The 11,052-nt window shown below is 35.5% G+C and overlaps 1 protein-coding gene across 6 annotated transcripts in view; it reads right to left on the bottom strand.

The window, feature by feature from the left end:
- The window catches only part of PRLR (prolactin receptor), a 130,011-nt gene that overhangs the window by 99,240 nt on the left and 19,719 nt on the right, over positions 1–11,052 (bottom strand). The window contains exon 1 of one of the 6 annotated variants that reach the window (XM_026865640.1): positions 7,625–7,996. The exons of the other annotated variants lie outside the window; for them this stretch is intronic. The gene's annotated coding sequence lies outside the window, so the exon portion shown is untranslated. Of the gene's footprint in view, positions 1–7,624; positions 7,997–11,052 lie in introns of those variants that run through there. 6 annotated transcript variants of the gene reach the window in all.

Genomic DNA, 11,052 nt, shown 5'->3' with positions numbered 1-11,052 from the left:
CTCCTCTCCTCTCCTCCAGAATTCCCCACTGCTTGAATTCCAATCCTATTATTGTGTGGCTCAAAGGTATTGATGTTTTCAACATTCATAGGATAAAAATCTAATATATAACTTCTCAAAACAGCAATGACAGATGCCTGATAACTAGTATATGGAAACATAGAGGCAGAACTTTTTAAAACACCTTGGGAGGAACCCACAGATCCATGTATATTTTCATGGTGATAGTGCTCATTTTATTGCATTTTATCACTACTAACATCTGTTTCCTCCACTCTGATGCCTCTTTAGTTGCATCAGCTTATTTATTTTTCAGTATCTATTGTGAACTGGATTAGCAACTGGTCCACCTGAAAAAAACTTATAAATGTGATCAGTTCTTCCAAAAAATAAGAATTTTTTAGTTGCTCAATTAAGCTCACAGTCTCACTCCATAGTCAATTGTGCCAAAACAAGAGAGAGGCAATGCTCTGTGACTTGAAAAATCAGGAATCATCCATGAAGGATGACAAAAGAAAGTGCAATTTAATGTAGGAAAATAAATACTGAATGAAAACATTATACACCTTCAAACAGTGAAAAATAGAAAGGTTTTATGCCAGTGCTGCTGCTGAATATGGAACTTTACCCTAAGAATCACTGCAAAATAGGGTCAGAAACAGATGTAAGACAACATCTGCTCAATCTCCAATACCAAAGCACTTTCTCATTCCAGAAGGACATTTTTCTAACCTACTCTTAATGATTTAGTGATGGATTTCCATAATCTTCCAAGAAATCTATATAGCTTTAAAAAAAATCTGCCTTCCCCATAATCCCTTCTAAACTCTTACATGAGTCTGCATAATCTCTCACCTAAATCACCTGTTCTGTGATTTGAAACTATTGTTTGCTCTGTGCATCACAGAGAGAGAACATAACCTGTTCCATTTTGCAGCAGCTTTTAAGTATTTGAAAGTTGTTATCATATCCCTCTACTCCTATCTTCTTATCTTATCTTCTCAAAATCCAAGATTTCAGGTTTCAGCCTTGTCATAGATTTCTCTGGATTTCTGACAAAGCTTGCTGCTTTCTCCTAGATTCACTGAAATTATTCTACATCTTCTTGACATGAAACAGTCAAAAAATGAAGTACTTCAATTTAGTTATTAGCATTGCTGAAGAGTAGAAGGAAAAATACACATCTTATGAACTGTACTCCTTTTTATATCTGGCATAACACATGCCATTTTCACAAATGTTTTTCCTAGTAAACCAGGAAGTAGCCATATGTGTAACTTAGATAACATATGTTTATCTGCAAAGAATAATTGAAACATATGGCAAAACAGAAAGTCTTCCTTTTGCAAACAAAGCATGGTTTCAATGTGCAAATAAATTTCACATTCAGATACTTGAAGTGAAACACACCAAACAGTATTCACAGGCTTAACTCTCCCCTCAGCTTGTGAGCTGCTATAGTCTGTGGTTCCTTTTACTTTTGCAAAGTTATGATGTAGTTGTTCCTGGACCCTGTTGCTGTGTGGCTCTTTTTTCCTGCCTAGTTTTATGTTTTCATGCTTTCTTGTTAAATTGTCTCTTATTTTTTCACAACATGATTTCAATTTTTAAATAATATTTTGGATTATCTACCATTGCAGCTCCACCACACCAATTTTCTTTCATTTAATTTTTAAGTCGATGTTTAAGGATGTTAATAAAAATCATGAATAGTACTGGATACAGGACAGACACATAGAGAACTCCACTTGATACAGACTTTTGCTGCTCAACCATTGATATCTACATCTGATTTGATTTTCCAACTAGTTTTGTTTTCACTCTAACATAAATTAATTTTGACCATGCTTCCCTGCTAGCTTATGAGAATGGCATGTCATACACCATTGAAAGCTTTATTAAAATCAAGATACATAATATTTACTGTTCTTTATCTATAAGGCCTGCTGTCCTCTCAGAGAAAGAAATCAAACTGGTTTGACATCATTTGTTCATGACGAAGCTGTCACATTACTCATCTCATTGTCTCGTTGTGATTCTTATAGGTAAGTAGCTTTATTATATTGTTCTATTTTTCTCCTTCAGGTTAAACAGATACCATAACTCTTCCTCATTCAGCAGCTCATTGAGACTGACTAATGAAAGATAATTAAAATCTTTGGCCTTTCCACTTGTTAGAGAAATAAAATTATTGGTCTTTCTCTTATTGTACCAGAGAGATATTTCACATTTTTCAAATTGTCCCTCTTTAGTCACATCTCATTTCATGTCTTGTGTTTAGGAAAGCCAATAAACTTGATTTATAAGAAGTCCAAGACCTTATGCTGTTAATAAGCTGTAGAAGATTCATTCCTCTTCAAAGGCTTTAAACAGAGACTAAACTCAGAATGATAAATGTGCTGTATTAAAAGAGTCTCTTGATGGAGTGGATAGGCAAGGCATGTAAGGATCTCCCTAAGGAAAATAATTAAATTCTACAGTATGTGGAAGGACTCACTGGCAATGTTTACTGTAGTAACCAAATAAGGTTATGGCACAAGCTCAGGCACTAGTATGCATCTGTCCATACTATTCAACAGCACACTCCCGGTCTGGTTTTAGCCTGTTCAAATTACCAGTCCTCCAGGGGGTGCACAGGAGCATTTGGGAAGAAGCACAAACCAGTTATTGTTCCCTACAGGCAGTGTGGGACAAGGCCATACCATTTTGGAGGAAAAGAGAGTTTAGCTATATTGATATGGGTTGTCTGGCATCACATGTTCTTGGGCTACAGAATTGTTGTTGGTTTATTTTATATACTGGTATAGACACAGCCACTAACTTCTGTCTACTTAATCTTTCTTTTATTTTGATTTCTTCAAAATATTGAAAAATTATTCTGGATTTGTCTGAGGTGTTCTGTGGTTTGTATTATTCTCCTCTACTCATCTGTTGCTATTTGACCTAGCTTCTGCTTTCTTTATGCTTACTTCTTATATTTGAAGTCAAACGATATGATTTATGATTTATTTGGGCTGTTGCTTTCTACATGGTATATCCTGGAGGAGTGTGTACTCAGTATAATAGTATAGTGTATTTAAGATGATATGTTTTCTTTTAGTTTTTTCTTAGACTTATCTCCTGTGAAATATTCCATATTAATTTTCAGAGCTGAAGTCTGCAAATTTGGAATCTGATGGTTTTATTTGCTGTATTCCTTTCATCGAAAGGTATCTGGGTAGTTGAATCCTTCACTGTCACTAGTGATGGTAGAAGATTCAACTAGTTGCTCATTAGAAGCTTTGCTTTCTGAATCTTTCTGGGTTGTGTTTACTAGGCCCTCACATGAAAATTGTGTACATTCTTTTCCCCTTTAAAAACTATCCAGAAATTTGCCACTGTATTACAGACTCCAGACCAAGTGTCCAAGCAAACATTACTGAGCTTCTCCTATATCTATTCATATAGTCAGTACTGAAGGTACAGTCAGAACTGATAGAGGAAAGAATCAGTAGGATAATTAATATGTATTACTATAAAACAGTGTAGCTTCTTTGTGAAGGATGAAGCCGGTAAATAGGAGGTTGGTGCTTGCTTGGACACTGGAAACAATGCAATCATCAGCTGCATACATTTGGAAGAAACGATCTGAAGCATAAGCTGAAGAAGCATTCTTAGGACACAAGAACTTTACACATAGGAGCACGTTAGTTTGGAACCCACCAACAGACATAAACATGCTTTATGAGCAGACAGCAAGGAAGGCAGTCTCAGCATGCAAGAGTTAATCAATTTTGTTCCTTTAAAATCCAACTTATTGAAAGCTTCCCAGCAGCTTGTGATAGAGCAGTCTCATGCCCTGAGGCTCACTGTAATGGAAGGCTGTGAGACAGAGGTTACAGTTCCAGATGAAAGAAAAATAAATTAAAATTAAAATTAAGTGGTGCAAATGCTAAAGAGAAATGGTCTAAATGCGAAAGAACAAGGAAGGTAAGGATCATAGACAGATCAAGAAGTCTCCATTCTGGTGAAAAAAGGAGGTCTAACTGAGTAATGCAGCAAAATCCAGATGGTTTAAAAACCTTTTTTGTATAAAAGAAACACAAAAGCACATTATATATGTATAATGAAGTACACAGTTGGAGAATTTCTTTAGAAAAATAATTTCAAAACTATAAGCAAGAAACAGCTAGAACAGTAAAAAACCTGAAAAGGAAAGGATTCTGATTCATATCTCTTAGTTACCTCCCAACTGTATGCTGCCTGCTTGTAGCATTAACTCTTCAGCACAGAGATCTTTGTCTCTGCATGTCTAGAAAATTCATAAACTACATCAGTAAATTACACTTAAATGTTTTTAAAGTGGCTGTTGATGCTGTGATGGAATCTTGCAGCTCTTGAATTGGAAAAATTACTATTTTAAAAGTTGTAATTATTTTCCATACAGATCTGCCAAAATGACTGGCCTAGAATGGAATTATTTTATAGAAATATTCCCTGTAAGCTGATAGGTATCTATCCTTCACTAAATCCTGACTGGTATTAGTTATAATATTGATTAATAATCACTTTTTTAATGTATATATCTTCTAAAATAAGTACTGCCAAAACTCAGAGGTCTTACTTTGTTTTTCAGTCAAGATTCAGTAGATTGCAGTACAGTGCTCAACTACTGAGATGATGATGAAAACTAGGTATTTCACAATATATTTGCTAATATATTAGAAAGCATCATAGGTAAATCATTCACACTCATTGTAATGTAAAAGAACATACACAAAAAGTTTAGTCGCCATATTTTTTTTTCTGAATGTGCCAGTAAAAGTAGTTAATCTGATTTATGTTGAAGGTGGCAAACAGAATATATGAATTTATTTTTTTCCTCAGAACCTGAAATTACTGTAGAATTCAATACAGATGGCAACAGCATTCAAAAAGTGCATATTAGTGTGATTTAAAACCACATCACACACTACTCAGATGCTAACAAGGTCACATTGAATTTTACAGTCCGAAACTATGTGTTAGCTGCAACGACTACATCCGTATTTGTATATCTAGGAACATGTACCTAGGAACATTCCTGGTCATTGGAACCTGATTGCCTATATTAAATTTTTGGAATGGTCCCTGACAGAGATTTGGTTGAGTCTATTAGTCTCCCAAAGAACTGTAGATCTAGGTACCAGTGTGGAATCTGCACAAGGGACATACAACTACAGTATTTTGGAGGGCAAGACATCTTAAAAGTACAGACAGAGTATTTCATGTCAGTTGGCCTCCAAACCAGTATTCCTGGGCACATTTAATTTACAAAAAAAGGTGCAACCATAATGACTGCCTATAAGAAAGGCATGCTGAAACTGTTTAATATGCATAGGAAGCCTACTGATATGGTACCTAAAGTATATCTAAGAAAGAATAAACAAGTATTTTACTTTAGTAAGTATATGTTATGAATAGTAAGCTGTAAGTGGTGTTTTATACAATATCAAAGCTGCATATGCTAATAAAGTAAGATAATCTATAAAACATGATACTTTACTGTTAGTTTACATATTTCTGCAATATAGCATTCCTAGCTCTCAAAATGGTTATCTAGTAAAATGGATCAAAATGATTAAGAGGACAACAGAGAAAAGTGTGTGAATTTCAAGTGTCAGTGTTTGGTTTTTATTTCTTCCCCCTATACACTCAAAGCTGCAGAGGTAGGGGATGGAGAAGAAGGGACTATTCCTTGAACCTAATGTTCATTACTGCTATTTGCCATATTTTCTGCATGCTAACAGAATGGGGTTAAGGGAATACCCTCAGAGTATAAAGTACTCTAATACGACTGAACTAATAATCTGATTACAGAATGAGCTGAGCACTGCTCAAGACACACACAGTGACCACAGTATGCATGCAAACATGCACATAAATGCATATTATTGTCAGAAAAACTGTGTCACAGTACTTCTGATATAATTTTTTGACAACCCAATCTATTACTACTATATTCATATTACCCCCTAAAAATTCCATGGGTCTGACAAAGGTACCATGCTGTCCATTGGATAAAGATCCTGATTAATCCCATCTAATTTAGTTTTGTAACACAGACATATACATTATAAGCACACACTTTTCAACAGTGAAGTGGGCAAACTGTTAAAAGGAGCTAGGCCATCCTCAGCTTCCTTTAAAATCATTCCAAGCATCAAAACAATGTTCCAGGAAAGACTCAATATTTCTTTACATTTATGTAAGTAAAATCTGATAAATTTCTCTCAGAAGAAAAACACGCTTTCCTGAATAGCCTACTTATTAAGTATGTACCTGTTAGGGTATTAAATAAAATAACAGGAAATGCTAGATGTATAATATATGCAAAAGTGTTGGTCACCCTGTTAAGAGCTGAAGTGTTGATATAACTTGGTATCTGGACTTCTTTACCTAAATAATTGTGTCTCTAAGAGCTGAATTTTATGATATTTTGTAAAGGGAAGAAGATTTGTGATTGAATTTTATTTTGGCTCTTTATGAGTTATTGAGGAATTCAGAAGTTATTTTCTTCCAGCTTAACATTTAAGGTAAAATAGCAGGCAGTCTCAAATGACTCTTGGAAATTATGGTATCACATGAGACAAGACAATGAAAGTCAGGGAATTGAAAGAAAAATTGTTTGCCTTTTGGCATTAGGAGAGCTGGTGATTTTTAAAGAATCCCAACCCGATGTATTAGCTGACATATGGTAGATAACATGTCATTTAACATGTATTAACTGATTAAGATAAATACCAGGGAGCTTTGGCTTCAGTAAGATTACTTAAAAGGTTAAAGTCTTTCTCAGTGGAGTCAAAACTTTCAAGAGAGCCATCTTTGTTTGGATAAACAAACCTCCCTCAATTCAGACTTTTACAGAATATAAATTGTTGTGTGAGACTGATTTACAGTTTTATTAAAGTAACTTCTTATTTCAGCTGGAAAACGTGGAAATAGAAAAATGCCTTTAAAATTACTAACACAGAGTCTAATCCAGATTGTGGATTAGAAATCTTAAATGTCTTTGCTTTTGAAATAGAAAAGCATGTAGAAAGATAATAAATCCAAGATCTTGAGATATGTTCAGCCAAAATGTCAAACAAAGAAATAAAAAGGGAAATTTTGATTTTGTCTATTCATTGTACTTTCTTATTCGTAGTCTATTTTTATACTTTTGTTTGGGTGTTCAATTGTTCATAAACTTGCAATGTCTTAATATAGCCAAAATAAAAATAACTATGCACATTAAGTATACAGCACAGTCAAAAGAAAAAGAATAACAAAACCAAGAAAAAAACTGTACGTGAATATGGGAATTGGAGAAAGTTAGGTGACAGTTTCTACCTTAGTGAATAACTGCCACTAAGAGACAAATGTAGATAATTTAGTCCCAAGCAAAAGCTGGTTTTGCCACCTGGCCTCTTGTAGGTCATGAGACAATGAAATGTAACAAGACAATGAACAGCTGCCACAATGATTTATGACTTCTTAAATAAGACTGGAGGAGATAAAGAAAATAGCATAATAACTCAAAGAAGTATAACAAGTGTTAAATTAAGTGGAAACACAACAAGCAAGGAACTGGGAAAAATTACAGAAAGTGGCCAGAACAACCAACCTGTGAATGCTCAGAATGAAGAAAAACTGAGTCTACTTCTGAGTTACATAATTTCCAAGATGTCCAGACTCCCAGGACATTTAGAGAACAGATGTAAGATCTCATTAGCAGGGATTATACATCACTGGTGAGTTTTGCATACTTATTAATGCAGCCAGTAAACCTTGTCCATTATGTTAGGGAAGGTCCTTGGTCACTGTCTGCTCAACTACCCAATCCCCAGAGCGACAGTTTGAACAATGGATTTGACATCCATGGGTGGGTTCAGAGGTCGAGTGAACCAGAGTAAGCTTTTTGGATTGAAAGACCAAGACCTTCCAGCTCTCAAGCCCCTATTTAATGGGACCTGTAAAGCAATTTTGTATGGTTAATATGCTATCTCCTTCAAAAATAACTCACTTTCCCTAGGAAGGAATGACCCAGAAAGACCAATTTACATGAATTCATACTTCAGAAATTTCTGTACATAAATTTTAATTCACACTTGATATTTAGGATTGCTCATTTGAAAAAGAAAATTGCGTTATGATCTTGGTATTTAAAAATAGACAGCTACTATCATCCAAACTTTCTCAGACATAATTAGCCATTAGCAGTTATTGACAATATCTCAAAGGCATTTACATGCAATCACCTCATCAACACACAGGAGCTTGGATTTTAATTCCAATCCATCATGAAATTATTTGATTAAAATTAAATGTTGAACTCCTGAGTTTTGCTTAAACTCCAAGTCCTTTCCTACCTACTTAACATCTATATGTTTAGCTTACTTCTCTGAGCACAACTTTGCTTTAAGAATATGTATACACTCTGTGTGCCAGACTATAATACTGAAGACTTTCCTGCTTCTTTTCCTCTTATAACTTCTGTTATTTGAGTCTGCTGGGCAATCTCACTCCTTGCAAGCAGTGTAAATGGGTACAAATCACAGGAACTGACACCCAGCATAGCTGCTATGCACAAGAAGCAGTCAGCAACTCTGATGGCACTTTCATTTTTCTGTAACGCAAGATAGAAAAATGCAGACAGGTCACTGTTGTCTGTAAAGCCTGCTTTGCAGAGAATGCTTTTGCAGGAGAAATCTTGTGGCAGAGGCCCCTGGGCTACTGTATATCAATTTCATTTTGTCATATTTTTCTATTTCAGCATTCTCATGGAGGCAGGTAAAATGTAGCTTGGCCAGGTTTTCTAAAACTTCTGTCAAAACAGGAACTTTTGTTTAGTTCTATCAACTTTTGAGCAGGTAAACTCAAATGACTGGTATAGGTAATAAGAGTATAACAATATGTCCCTGTAATCAGCTGAACCATGAGTCTAAAGTATGAAACCATCAAAACTATGGCTATAGAAGAAAGTACTAAGAGTAAAAAAGCAGGCCCTGGGATCAGGAACAGAAAAGCCTGGGAGGATGGAATGTTCAAATACGGACTTCCACCAATCTTCATTTTAGCTATTGGATATTCAATAGTTCTGCAATCCAAGATGAAAGAAATAGAGTGAAAAATCTCTTCTGTGCATTCATATCTACAGTCTGCAAAACAAAGACGTGAGAGCGGAAAGGTTTCTCAGCAGGAATATATCCTGTCATAGCTGATTTCAACCATTTCTTTAATACTCTTGCATGTATTTCTGATTACACAAAGGAATTAACACTGTAACCACGTACCACTTAAGTGCTTCATTTCTGTATGTTGTTTAATTCCAAACCCAAAGTGTACCCATTCTCAGAAATAAAGGAAAAAAAGAAATCAATCAAAAGAGTTTAAGGAAGCAGAAAGGACTGACAGTTTCTTTTCACCCCTAGAAAAAGTTATTCTTCCCTCAGCCCCTTATTTTTTTTGGTTCTGGTTAACTGATTCATCATATTTCTCTCACAACTAGCTAAAATAAATATGTTTTCCATTAATTAAATAACATGCATACAGTTTCTGGATAGATAAGAAGTGGAATCAATTGGAAACAGCTCTAACTCACTAATATCATTGCAGTCAAGTTTCCTGTTTGAGTCACAGAGCAAGACCACTAGTGAACCTAGAATTTACAGTGCAAAATGCTACAACAAAATGAACAAGTTGTTTTGTTTTTTTTTTTCTTTTCAGACCAAAGCCTCAGAGAGTCTAAAAATTTGTTACTGTAAGAAACACACTGCTTTTGTGTGATGTCTATGACTATCAATAGGGCCCATATATTAATATATTAATTATAATTAATTTTTCACTATGTTCATGTTGGGATTCTAGAGGGCTTTCTGCGAGAGAATGGACATGTGAGCAATCCTGAGTGAGAACAAGACTGATAAGAGCCTCAGCTGAGCAAGAATGCGATAAGGACGTAACCCTGAATGAGGGGGGAGAAACGATGAGACAAACAACCCCCAGAAGGGGTTGGGACGGAAGAGGAAGTTCCCCAAGGCAGGAAGCCTGGCAAGGCTGATGTGGCACTTTTTATCCAGTCATAAGAAGGTTTAAAGCGCGGGCTAAGTTAACTGTCCAGTCTTGAGGACTTGTACTGCATGTTACTCACGTGTGTGGGAGAACATTATAAAAGGGCTTTCTAGTTGTAATAAACGGGCATTGCTTGATAACATTGGTCGTGTGCGTGGTCAGCTCTCCCGCATGTTCACATAACTGAAAACTACTGAATTAAATTCACACCACTTATAAAGCTCAATATTAACATAAAAATTATTATTTCAGATATACCTTGTCAGTATCCTTTAATTATAAGACCCAATTAGAAGATCAATTAATTTAGATTTACCTAAAACCAGGGATGCAAGCGTAGTCATTTAGAATGGATATAGAATCTCATAAATCACATCTGAAATAAGAACTCAGGTGGGCTTGCACAGGTATGCAACCTGACAGCAGCATAAGGAACTGCAATTTATGGCAAAATGAACTTCAGTTATTCTGTTCAGTGAAGGGCACCTGTATTAAATCTGCAGATGACAGTTCACTTTAAGAGTGGAAAATATCAGAAATTCGACAGTACTGAAAGTCTTGCTTCCTCACTTTCTCCCTGTTTCTTCTGCTTTTGATTCAGTTCCTTCCTTCTCATGCTCAGTTATGTCATTTCCCCACCCTGTCCCACCGTGCAGGATACAGCATCCATATGATCTCAAGATTAAACATTTAATGAGTTAGACGACTTCTGGTTTTCCCAAACTAGTTTTCTGATATTTTAGTGCAAGGTAAGCAACACACATTGTGGCCATAACTGGGGAAAGAGAAACAAGATAGGGGATTTCCAATTCTACCCTGGAATGTTAATGTGTCTACATCTATTTCATGTAGCCACAATTTATGAGCATATTTTAAAGAGGAAACATACTGTTCATTCATTAACTACAAGCCTGTATCAAGTTTCAGGATCTATTAATAACTGTGGGGAAAGAGAAATGAAGGCAAAAGATACACTGTGTT

The sequence above is a fragment of the Athene cunicularia genome (assembly GCF_003259725.1).
Source record: "Athene cunicularia isolate RWA chromosome Z unlocalized genomic scaffold, athCun1 chrZ_part1, whole genome shotgun sequence".
Classification (NCBI taxonomy): domain Eukaryota; kingdom Metazoa; phylum Chordata; class Aves; order Strigiformes; family Strigidae; genus Athene; species Athene cunicularia.
The sequence above is the reverse complement of the archived record's forward strand: the minus strand, read 5'-3'. Positions and strand labels throughout refer to the sequence as shown.